Raw genomic sequence first — 18,636 nt, forward strand, 5'->3', positions numbered from 1 at the left:
ATATTTCAAATAATATTGCGGTGGTCACAGGTCTTTTCTAAGTGCTTCCGAGATTTCAAGATGAATTACTCACTAAATAACCTTGAATGACCTTGGAAGACGAAAGCGTTACTGGTCAGTTCTTACGTAAACAGAAACACTCAGTTTTCAGAGGTCACCTTGAAATCTTGGAAGCACAGAAACAGAGTATGTTTGGACACCCTGTGTATGCAGGATCGGCAGTAAAATTTGTAAATAATTCTTGATGAGAATAACGCTTGCACAGGTGAAAATGGTACGCGATTTACAGTTCGGTCGTTTGAAGTTGTACAGAGTCCAGTAGTATAGGTGCAAGGTCACATGGTTTAACCTGCGCGAAGTCGTTCATCTTCCCAGCTTACCAATAATAGATATTATTATCGTTTATCGCGGCAGCAAGCCCAGTCTAAGCTGGAGGGACTATTTGGGCTGGCTGCTACTTTCTTATCGCCGGCTCGCCAGGAGCTAAGCCCCAGCATGGCCGTTATGCGTGCCCTAACCGGAAAGCCCGCTGGTTAACTTTGATAATGCGTCACTCCTACCATGTAGCTTTATCAAATTCTTTTCACGGGGGTAGCTTAATCAACTTCTTGGGTAGCTCGACTGCTTTTTTAACGTTCTGCCCGTTAAGTTTGTTTCTTTGACGAGACCCCGGCTAATCAGCACTTCGAGTACCTAATTTTGCGCAAGTTGCCATCGCCGGCTACTCGGATACCTTAATCAGCTGCTTAGGTAGGATAATCACCTCCTAAGGTAGCTTAATGACCTCCCCCTTCCTTTTCCAAAGTAACATCATTGAATATCGCTTCGAACGAGCTCGCCGAAGTAGCAGCTGCGTGGGTCATTCACCATAAATCACTGTTATTATCGCAGTATTTAAATTGCTGTCTAACTAGAAATCGCTAGATTGAGTGCTAATTGTTACATCCTTCAATACCCACTGTTAACGTGCAATTACAACTTACTGTCCGGTCGTTGGCTAATAGTTCTATTAATTAACCATCGCGCCGCGCAACGCTCAAACTATTGTGTAATTTTACGACTTCCTTTGTGTGCTTCTACGTTGAATGAATATTGTGCGTTATTGTTATAGCAACTCTACTAAATTTAGAGAAAGTACGAACCGTCGGTTGGGAAATTCATGTACTAAATAATGTAATACTTCTTTACATATGTACTCTCGAGTTCGCTTTGTTTGGTTGTAACTTCAATATTCGGAATTTTAGCAATACAGTCAATAATTTGTGCACGACTTTTTACAATTTTGTTGTAAATAAATACTCGGTTCAATTATTTATAGTGAAAGCAATATTCGATCGGTTTTGCTCAAGCTCTTTTACAACCGTATATTCTTTCTGAAAAATAGACATAAAAATCATCCTGAGACAGAAAAATTGAACATTTTTTTTTTTATCGTGCAGATTCGTTTTCACCATTTCAGCGATAGAAAAATAATTCCGTGAAGTTTAAGACAATCGCGAAGGTCTCGTCGCGTTCCGTGCTGTTTCTGTTCGCTAGAGCAAGCGAACTTTGATGCAACTCTGATTCGTTCGCCTCCTCTTTGATAGGTCCTACGAAAATTCTACGCTTTATGCGAGTGCGCTGGAAAAAATATCAATCACCCACGTATGTTGCCTGTTTTCCTATAAATCAAGAGTTACGATCAGATCCCCGCGCGATTTTATTTCGGACAATGCCAAAAGGGGAAAATAAAAAGCTTAACGTCGCCGTCGCGTTTTTCATAGAATCGAAATTCATGACAAGCTCTCCGCGCCGTTGAGTTTCCTACAAAGGATGCCAAAGGTAAATCCGTTGCGACGCGCACGGATTCTGATGCACCTCGCCCACGGCCCCGTCGGGTTTATCTTTTTATCGACGACCATCGTTCCCCTTTGCACAAAAGAAACTCCAGGTGTGGAGCATGGATCAGCCCAGATGGGAATAACTGTTGTTGGCCCTTACCACTTCCGCCGTCCTCCTGCCTGACCTAATTTCCTGACCCACTGACAACGGTACTCAATAAATCGTCTTGTCACGCCGCGCCGGCCGATCGACCCGCGAAAATACTATTAACGCTTTTACCGCCGTAAAAGTCGCGTTAATACTCGGAACCCCATTTTTAACACCTCCACTGCCGACTCAGTAACGTTAATTGATCAATATTTGGTTATTGGTGATTTTTCTGCAACGGTGTGACCGAAAAGTTGTTCGCAGAACGAAATCCGCTTGAATCGTACACATTGGAATTTGACTGGAAATTAAAAATGCGTTAGAATTGTGAACGTGTCGAGAACGGGTGAATTTTTTTTCAAAGTATCGATCTCTGGAAAAAATTACTTCAACTCCAAATTAAACGGAAGCCTGTTGGAGAAGGGTACGGTAAATATGATGGACGGGAGCAGAACTTAGTAGACCTACATTTTTCGCCTATTTTTGTGGACTGAAAAAACTGCTAATGCACCGTAGAATAGCCATCTGAAAAATTTCTAACGTATTCCACTCATTAACAAATGTTTCAAAGCTGTGATCATTAGTATCGTATTCATTGTAATTCAATACAACGCTTTAATTACAACAGACGTAACCCCTTGCATTGTAATATCGATTCAGACTCGTGATGAAGATTTCGAGCAAAATCTAGCAAAAGTTCTATGTCATTAATTTCCTTTGAACAGAAATAAGAGTCTATTTTGTTGTCGTCGATGTATAGCCTGTATGGACATATTTTCGTTGTTATTACACTAGCTTGCTCGGAAATAAATGCGTTGTAATCAAAACTTTTATCTCCAATTATAATGAAGCGTGCGGAACAACATTTTTAATGAAGCGTCCTGTATTTAAAGCACACTTTACTCGTTTTGCAACGACAACATAATACAAACTTTCCGGCGAGCAAGCGTATAGAACGAACTTTGCCGAAAAAGGTTTTAATATTTATTTGCAATTTATTTCTGTATGCATAATAAGACGTTTCATTTAATATTTGGAAAACGCACTTCTATTATTAACACGGGCAATATTTAATTTATTCTGCTGCGTTATGTAGCGCATCAGCACGAAATGTTTAACATTGACATAATATATGAACGTGTATATTGAAAATACAGATGTCGACGCGCAGAATGTGCAGTTCTGTTAAATGAGCGTACACGTTGGTTCTGCAAAATGCTCCATTTCCCGAGGAAGCGGATAATTTGTTTCGGTATCGAAAATTCGTTAATGCCGAGAGTGGAAATAATATTTCAAAAATTAATAATCACGATCGCGATCGAACGTAATTTAGGGAATACCCGGAATGGAAGAGGGAATGGGGGCTAAACGTGAACAGCAATATATTGAGCTCGCTGGGAATATACATGTACAAGAGAAGGTCTTCGCCGCGGTCTATACCAGGCGTCTGCGAAACCCGTATTGCACGCCCGTATCGCGATTTACAGTCGCTACACTCTGCCATACAACTCGAAACTGCACCTCGCAAAAACTAAGAAAAAGTGCACGGGCTCCGATTGAGAATCATTGTCTCAGCTGCGTCAAATACTTTAAGAGAAACCAGCTGCGGTTATAAATATCAACCCTGGCACGGCAGACCTTTTTTATGACTATATAATTGACGGTGCTGATGCTTACTGCTCTAATCATTCACTTTTCAGAACTATTCACATCTATATTATATTTTTTAGAATTTTATAGATCCATTCCATTCATTTTAGAATTATTTATTTTTCAGATTTCATTGCTTGAAGGTACTTCTTGTAGACACATTAGTCTTTCTATTACTCAAGTGCTGCAGCTATTTATGCACTTTGCTTGCCAACAATTAGTGCATAAATATTGATACTCAGTGTCAAAATAAAAAAAAAGACATCTTCAGTTTCCCCGTTGCTACGCCATGTAACAGTACAGTAAAGTCTTGATCTAAGCCGAACGGAGCTACACGATCTTAGTCAGCTCGCGTATCCCCTCCACTGGGGGGCATACCCCGCGAGTTCTACGTTCGACGCGGTCGCAAGGAAATAGTAGCCCTGCACGATCTATGTCACAGCACGGACCCGAGGATTGGGCTTAGATCAAGACTGTACTGCATCTTAGATAAAAATGAACGATGGATGACGAAAGCAGAGGGTTCAAGTTGTAAAATGAGTCCTGGTATATTGTCCTTCTATTTTTTTTTTCTTTTTTAATTATTACAGTTTTAATATCGATTATTTCTCGAGAATGGGAAATTCAGCGTTCAAATTCTTTTTGGATCCCCTGTAACTAAAAAATGAACAGTATTCAACAACACTGCTCCATTGCTTTGAACTGATGAAAATGATTGTCGGAACGACGTCGATCAGTTCAGTCTGTTTCCCATCGACTTGTGTCGGTCCCGTTTCATTTCCACAGTAGTAGGCAAAAGAAAAAACGAGTGATCTTATAAATTGACAGGCCAAGTGAAACATCCTGTACATAGTATATTGGGCACAATGAATCGCCATTTACGTGAATTAATCGAATTAAGAGATGATCAGCAGCGCCAGTAACACCACGCTTCACTGCGTCGTATTGTAGCTCTCGATCCGAGCGATACCGTTCATTGCCGGAAACGAGGCACAGGAAACACGGACCACGTGTTCCGAACATTAACTGGAACGTTGACTATATCGCTCCTAATGCGTTCGTGCTTCTCGCGTACGATCTCCAAACAATATGACGAATTATCGGACCGACGTAATACTCGCCTTCCGTTGTAACTCTTTCGCATTACATTGAAAATATTAAACCTGACACCGTTCCAGATTTTTTATTTAACAATTCTTGAAATTATAAAGATGCTTTCGCGGGAAATGATTAATAAATATATTTGGGAGAGCATTTATTATAATACGAACCGCACGAAATCCATATAAATCTCGTCATTTTTATAGGACAACATGTATTAATTACTTTGATGGCTCGGTAGGTTTAATGTCAACACGTTAACTGCCATGTCAGGTTTAGACATTCATTTTTATTGTGACATATCCCGATAAACCGAATTTTATCTAAGATCTTTAGAATTCAAAAGGGTTAGAACAGCATCCCCTATAATACATTTAAAATTTCTAGTTTCGCTTTCATTAATCGAATTACTCTGATTTTGTAAGAATCTCTGGGTATGATATTTGGCACTTAACCCTCAGCACTCGAATGGCGATTGTAAGGCGCCACTAAAAATTCTTGTATCATTCTTCAAAATATTTTTTGCATTATTAAATTTGTTTGTATTTAATAAATTACTGAACATTTCAGTAGCGTACGAATAAATTGCACCATTTTCGTATAACATGAAAAATATATATAGAAGGTAAATATTCTAGGACGGAAGAAATGTTTCGTTTTAGAGTTAAAATGGCTCCGAGTGCAAAGGGTTAAGGACGGCGATATATCATTAGTGATCAGTGAAAATTATTACAGGACGAAATAACTTTCTACTTTGAGGATCCTCGGTCTAATACCGCACGCAAATCCTAAAAATCCCCCAACTCGTAAACCGATATAATTGTCGAAAACCGAATGATCTCCGGAAAATAGGTAAGAATAGGGTTTACTTCAATTCGAAGTAGAAACTGTGGGTCACGGGCAGACGGTCGCTCTTGTCTTGCAATCAGCGCGCGACGGTTTTATCCTCGTGTCACTGATTTACAAAAGATCCACGAATAAAAGCTAAAGGATATTATCGCTGTGCGTGTGTGGCGTCGGTGCGTCTGTGTCCACGCCCACACGTGGCTCCATCGAACTCGATACTCCCGGTGACGTTACCATTTTGTAGAAAATGGAAATGGAAGTGTGTCAGTGGGTCGATGGACCTCCTTCCTTAGTTCTCCCTTCTTGTTCTACTCTCTTTCTTCGCTCGGTTCCACGGATGCATTAGTTCCAGACGGGACCGCTACCTTTTTGTCTGGTGTTTCACTCCTCCTCCTCCCCTCCCCTCCCCTCTCCCGGCCTCAGGGCCCCACCATCCTTCTTTCCGCCGTCGAAGTTCTCTTATTCACTTTCGTTTCCTTCCTCCCGCTCGTCCCCAGCTCGTACAGTCAAGAAACGATTCCGCCGGCCGAAGACGCTGAATTTCTGGATAAGAAATAATGGATCAATGAGAGCCGGCTGAAAAGCTTCTGTTTCCCCGACGAGCTTCGACTTTCATCCTCGAGCCACGTGCTCCCGACAAATTGCCTCGGATTGACTTTATGCCACCGTTGAAATATTTAGATCCCTCCTTTCGGCGATAGTTTGTCATAACCCCGAGTGGATTACCGTGATCGCTAGCTCATTCATTATTTTCTTTTTCTTTTTTCTTTTCCCCCTCCCGAAGTAATTACCGGCTGCTTCTCAAGTGAAAAAGACCGATACGCGCCTATGGTCATAATCGCTGTCCGCCCAACTCTAATTACTCTAGACTGGTAACGGGTGAAGTATATGAGCGGGGTGGACGGCTATTATGAATATCGATGCACCTTGTCTCGCGGAAAACTGGCATTAATATGCGCGGCCCCGTCGATGTTATTTGCGCGGAAATTCGACGAGCTTTTGATCGACGTTGAGAAATTTGGCAATTTTCGTTTTCGGCACGGGGTAAGGAACCCGATTACTGTGGGGGTACCGATTACTGTGCCTATATTAATTACACTTATTTTTTAAGCATCCGAATATTAAGAGAGAGATATTAGCATATATCTATATTTTTTTTTATTAGGAAATCTCTTATGAGATTTATTATTGCATAATGCTTAGTACAGAGTGTTACAAAGTATATTGTATGGTATAACGAAAACGTTAGTAACGATATAAAAAGAAACAAAGATTCTTAGGCACGTAGGTTACATGTATTTAGAAAGGATATTATATAAACGCACGCATTGATATTAGGATCAGCTATTAAGCAGTCTATGTCCAATGGCAATTGAAATCCTGCTTTAGAAAGATTTTCGATAAGTTTTGTCCTCTGATCATTATATAGGTTACACTGCCATAGAACATGGTTAAGCGTTTCTTGCATATATATTAACAGATTTTAATGAAAAAAATTTAACATCCATTATGCTTTGAAAATGAATTAGTATCAATTAATATTAACGAAATTTTAGGAACGCACTTCTGAAGCATTAAGAAAACGCAATAAAGATCGACTTTCCGCCGGATCAAAGGATAACACCACCTTAAACAATACGCGACAGCAAATAACAGTCCGGTATACTACTTTTGTCCAGGTCTGTGTATAATGTTATTTTTCTAATATTGTAACTGTCCGCTGTTATTTATGTACTATGCGTATTAGCGAACTACAAGGGTTTAAGAGGCAATCTAGAATGTTTTACTGCGAGAATGACAGTAACGTAAAACATATTATAACGAATCCTCCCTTTATTGAAGTACGTATACTTGGGAGTATACGATCGGGTAGTAAACTCATAGAGGCCATAAAGAGAGAGGTTAGGGTCCTGCGATCAACAAAGGATGTTCCTACACTTTCGGAACCGCGATCCCTAGTTGTATTTAAAAGTTAAGTCGAATTAAATATTGAAGTAGATACCGATCTTAGTTTGCGCTATGAGCATCTGTTAATTGTTAAGTTCAGAAATAATTATTTCCAATTTCTGGGTAAACACTTTATTAGAAAATAATTATAGAAGATATTCTCGACGCGGTCACAAGAAAATGGTAGCCCTACACGAACTATGTCACAGCACGGACCCGAGAATTTGGCTGTTTCATAATCATTAAATTGCATGTCATCGAGTTCACATCATTCCATTTATACAGCTCTATTGATTCTGTAAAATTGTGAACTTATATCGAGCATCCAATAATTAAATTTCCGTTATAAAACGGGATGAAAGATTAGTTTGAGTCTTTTAACTATTACAGCGCCACTATAACGATCCTTCCCTAAACGATTTTGTGAGATTGAACGCCACTTCAACGATCCCCTTTATCAAGTTTATTAATCTACATATTAACGTGTTGATGCGCGCGGTCCATTGTTATAATCATTGATTGTTTATGGCATGCAAATAAACCAAACTATTACAACTCAATCAGTTATTGCATAATATTAATCAAAATTCACTGAATTGCGATGAATCAAGCGGCGAAACACCGATTGCGATACTGATACGATTCAGTTAGGTTTCACGGTTGAACTGCGCAAATGGCGGTACAGCTTTCCCCACAATTTTGTGGCTACGTAGAACATTGATGTGTAAGAGCTGGATAAAATATTATTTCGCAAAATTGAACGGTGAAGTGTTTATTTCACTTTCAATCAAATATGCGTCCGGAATTAAAATATTTTAATTAGCACGATCGTTTTATTAAATAACGTTTAAAAATTGCATTTTATGTGCGTCTGAAAAACATTTAAAATGATGGAATAAAAGACTAATCAGACTAATCTAATTCGTGAATAATCACAATTAAATTAAAAATAAGGGGTGTAGTCGGATAAGGAGGTCAAAAGTGCCCCCATTCGATAGTTTATTTAAAGAAAATACTGTATGCCAATTCTCAACCCTATATGTCGACATTGGGGGTAGTACGGGGGTGACAGAGAAAATCAGGTCAAAATTCTTTTTATTTTTTAAATTCGAAGCTAAAAATTCTGAAAAAATTCACAGATGTGTATTCTAATAGCTAAAATGTGCCTGGTTTTTTTCAGAATTTTCAATTGAAGAGGATAAGAGAAATTGCGGAAAAACCTGATTTTCTTTGTCATCCTGTTTCTACCCCCCATGTCGACATATAGGGTTGAAAATTGGCACAAAGTATCTTCTTTACATTGCAAACCCTTTATTACTATGAAATATTGTGGTTTAAATTATCTAAATAAAAATATATTATTTTCCCATTTAAAGCCTTATTTTCCAAATCTTACAAATTTCTGGTCGTAATTAATGGTCCGGAACCGGAACTCGATTCGTTAGATTGTAATCGAAACCGTTGCATTTGCGTTTCGAATTCCTCCAAAATAATAACAGCGCTAATGAATTATATTTTTGTTGAGCAGACGGGGAAGGATAATTAGAAACAGCGAATGTCCGAGAATTCACTGGAGAATGTTTTGTTGATTTCTTCCATGGTAAAAAGGCATAATGGAATAAGCTCAAAGACTCGGTTTACGATCTAACATTTAATCCGGGGTTCGTAAAATAATCTTAAAACGAACCCGCGCAGCTATTAGCAGTACCTTATTGCCTCATGCGCGTGTGATAAATTGAACAGGCAAAAAACATCTTATTAAAAGCATGATGAGGCTTTCACCTGCACCTGCAGATGTTAGGCGCGATTCATCACACCGGTAAAAGTGGTGTGTAAGTACTTCGGGCAACCAGCTCCCGCAAAATCACGGTTTTAACACGTTCCCCGGCAACTACCAGCTATCTCGCAGCTGGCATACGCACGAAATTTTCTGTTCAGCACATCAACTACGTGCTAACTCGCATAATTCCATTGTAAAAAGTTATGTTTCTGTCGTGAAATTGGCTGGGCACAATACCGGTTAAACTGGCACGTTGCAATTATGCGTACATCTAAATATACTTGACATCTGGGGCAAATGTGCCAAATAAAATATTCTCAATTATGCAATTTCGCTTTCTGTCGCCGGAGATTTGTTTCCTTCGGTAGTTTTCAACAAATCCCACCGAGACCACAATTTTTTTTGAAAAATCTTCTAGTAATACTATTTGAATTATAGACATCAAAGAAACGGAGATAGATTTGAATAATTGCATAATTACTTTCGCAATCATTTAAAATTTGATTTTTGACTTTGCCAAATAGGTTGTTATTTGATACTATGTACTCTTGATACAAAACGTTACTTTCACAACATGCAGCGCTTTGAATTTGTACTCACATCGTTTCATATTATATCATTGCGTATTTTAAAACGATTAACAATGGAAAAGCGTAAAGCGCCGAATGTTGAAGCAGAGGGAAAACTCTCAAGCTTCAGTGTATACGAATAATTTACATTCTTTAATTAACGAATGAGATAATGCGAAATGAATATTTCAGTGAAAGAGGATATAATAAATTTAAAACACATTAGAAATATTAAAGCTTTACCGTGTACGAATAATAGAATTTACTTTTCGGTTAATTAAAAAGAGAGATTCGTACATGCTTAATATTTAAAGAATCCAATTTGTGATTTTTCACCATTGACGTCAGTTAAGCAGTTCGTCGGAGAAAAAGAATAAAATGAATATTTTAAGCGTAGCAAATATTTTAAAGCTTTCAAATGTAGGAACAATAGAATTTACTTTTTTTAAATTAAAGCACTGATGCACTGAAATTTTCGCCCCACTCTATTGGCATCAGTTTTCGAAAGCTAAATTCGGCGAGGAAGAAGGTTGAGTCGATTGGATCCAGAAACTAATAAAATGAGAAATAAAAGGTGTCGACGCAGAGGGGAGGCTAAGATCAAAAGCGACGGGAATGCCGGCGCGGAATGGAAAAGAGTTTTCGGAAATCGGGAGGTAAATACTCGTGAAAAGCTGCGCCGTGTATTATGCGCCTTTCGTCGAATACTCTGTCAAATAAAAACTCGTTGCGATGAACAATGGCGCGGATGGTTTCGTATATTCCATGGTGTGTCATGCGAATCGACGCGGCTATAAATCTCTCTCTTTCCTTCGCGATGAAAAATATACGCGAAGGCGTCTCCGGTTCAGAGGACATCTTTGTCAGTCATCGATCACGACGCCCTTGCAATGAAATTTGCAAGTAAAACTTTGTCAATCCACGCGTGCGCGTCGCCCGCAAACGTTGGAGTGTCATTCAACTCGGCGGATTTTTGTTGTTTCCTTTTTTTTTTTCTCTTTTGGAACACAGCCGCGGTGTCGTTCGTTCTATTAAAATGTCCACGCTTGCAATCGATAATCTCCTAACGGACGAAACCGTCGGCTAAACTTTGCTTTAAACTCTTCCATAGTTAATTGAAAGTGAAACGAATATAATCGAAGGGTTCTCAGGAACAACGACATTTCTGGCAAAATTGTGTTTTGGGACACGATAGGACAATGGAAAAAAATCGGACGTCAATTTTTCAGGAGTCGTTGCAAAGAGAAGGCTTCAATCTTCAAATTTGTGGAAGAATCATTTACGAAAAAAAATTTTTTAATGTTCTTACAAAGGTTTCAATTCTTCATGAACGCGTACAAATATCTTGGAGGAAACTGTTTTGCGAAAGTGGGCACTTCAAGCTTCGAAATGAGTCCAGGCTTATGGTTGTGCTATTTATTTTGATGAAATTACCAGAATTTAAATCCACTGTATATATAGCCACTTTTTACCGTTCCTTCTATCCAGTCGTTGCGACGCAAAATAGTAAATTTGAAAAATGCGATTCTCAAGCCTCGGCGATGACTCATTTGGGAATGGCAACGAGCGTGATTTCCGAGACGCGTAACAAATCGATACTTGTTTTCACTGATGCACTATAGAGATCAGTCTTTAACCTTTTTCCGTTTGCTTTCTTCCTGCGCTTATTTTTTTTCCATTAACCTCATTAACTACATTTCGCGTAATTACCCCCGGGAGTAACTTCTCTCTGTTGAACGAACTGTTTCCAGGAACGCACGAAACTCCATTCGCATTTCTGGTTGCGCGAACCGGGTAATGAACGCGACCTTAATGAACCGGAAAGCGCATCAATGATTCCGGCCATACGCCAACACGTGTAATTACTCTATCGTTGTAAGTCTGGAAGTGATTAAACGTTTAATTACAAAAAAGAACGTTGCGTTTCGATCTCTGGAAAACAGCGCGTGATCTTAGACGTTTCTGGTGTGCTTGAAACGTGTACTTTTCGAGAGTTAGGCTCGAACGCTGGCACGGCATTCTGTTTGAACAGCGAGCTTATTTTCTGCCTAATTATTTTGTTATTTGTAATCAAACCACTGTGTATCTAAACGAGAATTTAATCCGGTGATCCTTAAGATTATCAACAAATTCACTGCCAATGATACTTACGCGCTTAACAAATGCGAAAATAATAGAAAAATATATCATTGAATATTCTTCTAACATTCTATCCCACCTATTCGTTTCTGTTATCCACTCCACAGTCTAATAAAGATTCGGGTATAAACATTTCGTTGAAACGTGCGAAGAGAAGTTACCAACTTTAACATACAGGGTGATCCATCTGATCTAGGAACCTTTGCTTTCCCCGGGTTATTTTATTTTGTTGGCAGGTAGATGTGCGAGGGAGAAAGATTTTGTTATCGACGTACACGATATTTCGTTTATCTCGACAGCGGAAAGAAAACTCCGGCGGACCCCGGTGGTCACGTATACCGTAGCCACGGTAGCTTGTAGTTTGCCTTTTTAATCTGCGCAGGGAGCAACAGTCTAATCGAAACGCGACGAATATCCACGTCAGCTGACCCCTGTGGGGGCAACGATGCCTATCTCGCTGACAATTTGTACCGGACCATGCAGTCGGACAGGCCAAGTGTCTGATGCTACTCGGTGATTAGATTCTGATAGTCGCGCTGCGTCTAACGGTACTGGCCTGAACAAAGTAGATCCGTCGTGGCCTTTTCATCTCGACGCGATGGACATCTAGGGTCAGTTTACCATTGACACGTACAGCGCTGGCCAGCTCCCCAGAGACGGGAACAGTTTAAAGCCAGGCAAGCCAGTCGGCTGGCCTGTATCCCGGCTTCTAGGAGACCAGACGTTATTTCCTGCCGGCCAATCGGGCCCGTTCATGTGAAATATTGATCGAGATGTCCGTTTCCCTTGACTTTGTACATTTTCCAATGAAACGGCCGGATTTACAGACGCGTTTCAAGGGAACGGCGCGCCGTCTACCCTCGTCGAGCTAACGGGAACGTGTAATGACAGAGATCATCTTGTATCTTTGAGCGTGACGCACCAACCGTGAGCTTTTTACCATTTCGATCGAGGAGCGTCCCACCTAACTGGAATTTCAATGTTGCGGGTTCAATGGTCGTCGGTCTCTCAAACGGTCCAGCAATCACAAACTAATGGCACCAGACCCTCTCTGCTTAGGGTAAATTCGGGAATGTTCTCGACGATCCAGAAAATTCGTGACCGATTTGAAAATAAAGTTTTATCGATCAGTTTTATACAGCGGATCCTAGAAGCATTTGATCGCTAAATTTCTCGAGAAATTGTCAATATTTGAATTATGATAATTTCGTTGAAATAAATATTAGGGGGCACATAAGTAAGCAATTATTTTGAAATCTAAAAGAAACTTTGTAGTAAATTCGGGTTTTTATTTCTTAATTTATCATATAATCTCCATCATTATCAAGGACAATTTGCCATCTTTCCTGCAAAGGGCCTAGCAGGATAAGAATGGTCCAGCGGCCCCAGTACGATCTTTATCGGTATTGTAAACAATGGTTTTAGGTTGAAAGATAATCCCCCAAGATTTTAAGTCGTTAACCCTTCATTTAGGGATAATATGAGGATAAATACCCTTAACTGTATCATTTTTTTTTCTCGGTTGTTAATTAAGATATTCAGATGGAACAAAAACGAAAATATCCGAACTTACCTCCTTCATATCATATATTTTTTTCACAATTGTGCTCAAATTATTAAGGGTAGAAAAAAGTTATTTAATTTTTTAGGGGTGGGGTTTGCAAGCAACCCTTCGAGTGACCACTTCCAAAAAATTCAAGAACAATGTTCTGTTACCTATTTAATATATACAAAAGTTTCAAGATCTTTAGATTGGTGGAACATAGTTAAATGTTGAAAAACAAATGAAATTACGCCATTATAATAGTATAATGTATAGGGGTACCCCTAATAGTTCAATAATAGGTTTGGACTCATTTTAAAAATTGAAGCATCTACTTCCGCAAGCCGATTTTTCTCGGATATTTGTGCGTGATACGGAGAAACTGAGGCCACGCACGCAGCGCAACGTTTAAAATTAGCATGAGAAATTGCACAAAACGTATATAGGTAAAACAATTCCGTCACTTCTTTTGCGTCGTAAGCTGAACCAGGACACCGACAATGCCTCGTTTTGTATGCAGATTTGGTTCGACTGCTTCGAATTATAGACGAATGAGGAAGTGCCGCGGACCAACATGAGTTTACCCTGTGCGCTATACAGGGCGATACGTGTAATTTGACGATTTCAAATTACAGTGATCCTCGAAAGTGCGAACAATTTCCAGTTCTCGTATTCGTAATTCGGTATATCCTGCGTTTTCGAGAACGTCACCGAGAACCTGTCCAACATGCCTACACGGCATTCGTCGGTTTAGGGTCGTAAATAAATGCAATGATCCTCTAATAAGATACTTTATATTGTTCGTGCACATCTAACGCAGCGCACAGATTGAATTGGTGAACCTTTTTCTATGTAAATGGGAACAGATTACTTGCTTCTTCTTGCCGCGTAAATAGTAGGTTTGCAACTATGTTATTTTAACCATGGCCTCGTTCAGACAATTTTAGAAAGCAACTTGTTTGAATTCCTATAAACTAGTCTTGCAATCTGCGCGGCAAGGAAACGTTTCAACTCGTTCTCATCAGAGAGAACATAAACGGAAAAGCTCCACAACGACAGTAATGGAAAATTAAGAACCGTTTGTATAAATATAAATTTTGTGTAATATTAAAATGACTAGTATACAAAAGTACTATACAAAAATTGAAAAGCATAAAATTTTATAACTACGGTTTTGCTTTATTTTTCACTTACTAGGAGTAACCGTGACAATTTTGAAAATATAAATTTCGGTAAAGTTTCATCCAATGCGGAGCTGTTCAGCGTCTGCCCGTACGGGCATACACAGAGCGGCGGGCATAAAGCCACGCCCCTGCGGGCAACGCGGCATGTATTTGTCACACGCATTGTCACAGCAACGTGTTACGGCCTCCCCCACTCCGCTGCGTCACTCGCCCGTGTGCCCGTTGTTGCCAGATCAAGACTTGTTCCCCCACTCTAATTTCCCCTTCTACCTTACTAACTTTTTCCCCTCGATTGATGCTCCCCTCATCTGGCGACACTGTCTGTGCCCACTATTGTCAACACTGACAATGAGAAACTCTAATTTACCACTAAACTGTGGATTTCATCTATTTATGACAAAAATGAATGAAATAAAAACTGTGGAGCCTTTAATAAGCTTTGAGAATATTATTGTGTTACGCATTAGAATTATTAAAAAGAGGAATACATTTAACTTCTATTTCTTACAACTCAGAAAATTTTTGATTCGTCACAACCTAGAAGATTTTCGATGGATAATACATGTGACCAACAATTTGTATAAACATTTCGGTGGATCAGATTACGGGTCCGAAGTGTCCCCCAAATAACCGCGAAACTTCGACTATTTCGTGACAAGGGCCATCGCGTGTCTTCCACGGCGTGCTGTGGTCTTGAGCTACTTCCTTGCTCTTGACAGGATCCTCTTCGAGTTTAATTCGATATTACGGCAGAACGATCAAAGCTCTTAGTCGGAGTAATAGACGATTGTTCAAGAAGTCACGGGTATATACCGGAAACTCAGTATCGCACAGGATCCACGAACCGAATCCCTCTTTGTTCTTCTCTCTCTCTATCTCTCTCTCTCTCTCTCACTCTCCCGGCAAGGAACATTTGTGTCCATACCGAATGGAAGCAAATCGAGAGAATTCTGCCAATTAAAAGTTTCAGCACAAAGCACCGCCGCTCAAGAATTTCAATCACGAATTACGCTTCTGGTATCAAACAAGCCGGCAGCGAACTTAAAGTGCTACAAATATTTTCGATAGAAAATCTCCTTCTCTTTTATTCTCACCGGGGCAAAGAACATTCTCCTTCGGGGCGAAGGAATTTAATACAGAAAAAAGGAGAAGAAAAAAAAAGGAAATCGGAAACATCTTCACCTTGCAAAAACGTGTAACATTCGCAGCTTGGCCGGATTTCACAGACGGTTAAGCTCCGTTCAAGTTTGTGCTTGCGAGTTAATAAACTTCAGTTCAGCTCGCACGTACGTACAATGGCGTGCAACATTCGTAGTTACCGGTTGATATACAGTAACGTCTTGATCTAAGTCAGAGCTACACGATCTTAGTCAGTACGCCTATCCCCTCCACTGGGGGCATACTTTTCTACGTTCAGCGCGGTCACAAAGAAAATAGTAGCCCTACACGATCTATGTCACAGCACGGACCCGAGGATTGGGCTTGGATCAAGACTTTTTGGGACCAAAGATCAACAGTTGAGAATCTTTCAATTGTTGTCGACAGTAATTTCGTAATTCAACAGATTTGTAAAATAAAAATAATTTAGCACGTTCTTCTGAAATTATCATTTAAAAGAAAGCAGACAACTTTTACATACAGATCCACAGTTTTCGTATTTCGGAGATATACAGCGTGTATTGAAAGGTTTCCTCTGTAAAGAAATTAAATTATACGGTACAAGTTTCGCAAGTTGCATTCTTTGGAGGTTGATGATTATTTTAGGAGCTCAGAGCTGGTTCAGACTCGCATAATCACAGCATTAGACGAGAATTTTCCGGGGAATGGTTGGAGATAAAAATTCAATGCCACTTGGACAAACCGTACGCTCGGTGTTTGCGGGATTCGGCGGTATAAATAAATCAGGATCACCGGAGAAATCCTTTGGACGTCAGATAATTGTGACAAACGGCGGTGGCCATAATCTCCGGAACACGTTCTCGAATTATCGACGCTCTGTACGCGCCGAGGGCGGTGATAAAAAATGGGAAAGTTTATCAGGGATACACGATCGAGGAGATTACAGAGGCGTGAAATTAATTATTTCACGATCCAACGTTATCGTTCATGCTTACAGACATCTCGAAATGGATGTATGTCCGCGGGCGTGTATTCTTATTCTCGCGAGATTCGATCGTTCGACGCGATACAGCCGCACAATCGACGCTAGAGAGAATGACTCGGCCCCTAACCAGCCTGCACGATGAGTGTATACACTGGAGATCACGTTGCAATAGTCTCTCTCGCATTCGTTCGTACAAGCTGTTTCGTAACATGCGGTTACACGACGGAATATGAATTTCATGTACAGAAAATAGCCGCGAAATTGTTTTACGAACACTTTCGGCCGCGCGGAAATAGCCATTTACATATGTCGACTGCGTCTTTTATACGATTATAACAAAAATCGGTGGGTAAACATAGAAAATTGATTTAGAGTATATTATTTGTAACTGATAAAAATGATTAGGTTCCCGCGGATGAAATGTCTGATTTTGTACAGTGACCTTGAACAAACATAACTTTTTTCTAAATAAGTCTTACTATTGATAATCCGCATTACGGTAGAAATTGAATTTGTCACTTTGTTTATTTACAAGACTGTCATCTTCTCGTTTGATTTATATTTCTTCTACTCCATGCAAACAATTTTTATTTCAAGTAAAGACCCGCAGCCTATTTGTCAGACTAATTACCAGAAAATTGTTGATGATAATATGATGAACAGAGAATAGGTAAAGCCAGGCAAGTGCACTTTCATTTCAAGTAGAATCGGTGCGCCATGATCAGACCTGAAATCACCTGATATTTAAATTTTTAGCAAAAGTAGAATTTGGCTTTTTTAATAATATCTTTGTACGTTAAGGGGTGAAGGAACAACTATTTAAATATATCTATATAGAGTAAGGTACCCAATTACTGTGCCTATATTAATTATACTTATTCTTAGAGCATAATGAATATTAAGAAAGAGATATTACATTTTTTCATTGAAATCAGTTAGTATATATGTTATGTATCTCTTTTTTAATATTCACTATGCTTTAGAAATAGGTATAATTAATATAAGCAAAGTAATTGGTTCCCTATGTTCCTATTTAATTGTTAAATGTAAGAAACGAAAGTGTTTTGAAGTTCTACAGTAAAAAAGACTAAAGGAATTGAAATTAATGACACATCATAAAAAGTTATACTCTTTCCATTTTTTTTCAGAAATTTTTGCACATTTTTTAAACCCTTCTCTTTCAATAACCAATGCTCCACTAATACACACTCGTTGGCATGATTATTTATTATAATATTATAATCAATAATCTATAATTTTAAAAATATTACATTATAAATTAATATTATTATTTCTTTATTATAATTAAGCGCTAAAGAACGCTACCAGTTTTCTGATCAAACGAGATTCTATAGATTATTATTAAAAGTTGAACTCTAACTCGACGTGCATGCTTGTCTCGTTTTACCAATTAGGCATCCTTAAAGCGAAGGATCAGTAAGACTCGAACGACGTCTCCATTGTTCATACACAGCGATGGTAGACCGCATCGCAGCAACAATGGCGGCTTAGCTAGTCACGTGATCGATTTCTCCGTGGTGTATTTTGCCCTAGTCAGAAATGTACCTGTTAGCAATAAACCCGGGCACAAAGCCCCTATAGAATAATTCAGCTCCATTCTTCCAAATGAAACACCGCACCGCATCCTCGTACCCTCGACTGACGTCGTGTTTCATTAAATTTTCTTCCGTTCTTCACTCCGGGACACTAATCTTCCGTACCGGTCGGATATGTCTAATCTTCGCCGACCTGGCTGCGCCATTTTAATAACCTGCCTTGTCGGTTCGCAGTCGGAAAATTATTTC

At 39.4% G+C, this 18,636-nt stretch overlaps 1 protein-coding gene across 3 annotated transcripts in view; it reads left to right on the plus strand.

Annotated features, from left to right (window-relative positions):
* LOC143356064 (CCR4-NOT transcription complex subunit 6-like) overlaps nucleotides 1-18,636 on the plus strand; it is a 585,211-nt gene that overhangs the window by 466,376 nt on the left and 100,199 nt on the right. The window lies entirely within an intron of this gene.

The sequence above is a fragment of the Halictus rubicundus genome, chromosome 8 (assembly GCF_050948215.1).
Source record: "Halictus rubicundus isolate RS-2024b chromosome 8, iyHalRubi1_principal, whole genome shotgun sequence".
Taxonomy (NCBI): Eukaryota; Metazoa; Arthropoda; class Insecta; order Hymenoptera; family Halictidae; genus Halictus; species Halictus rubicundus.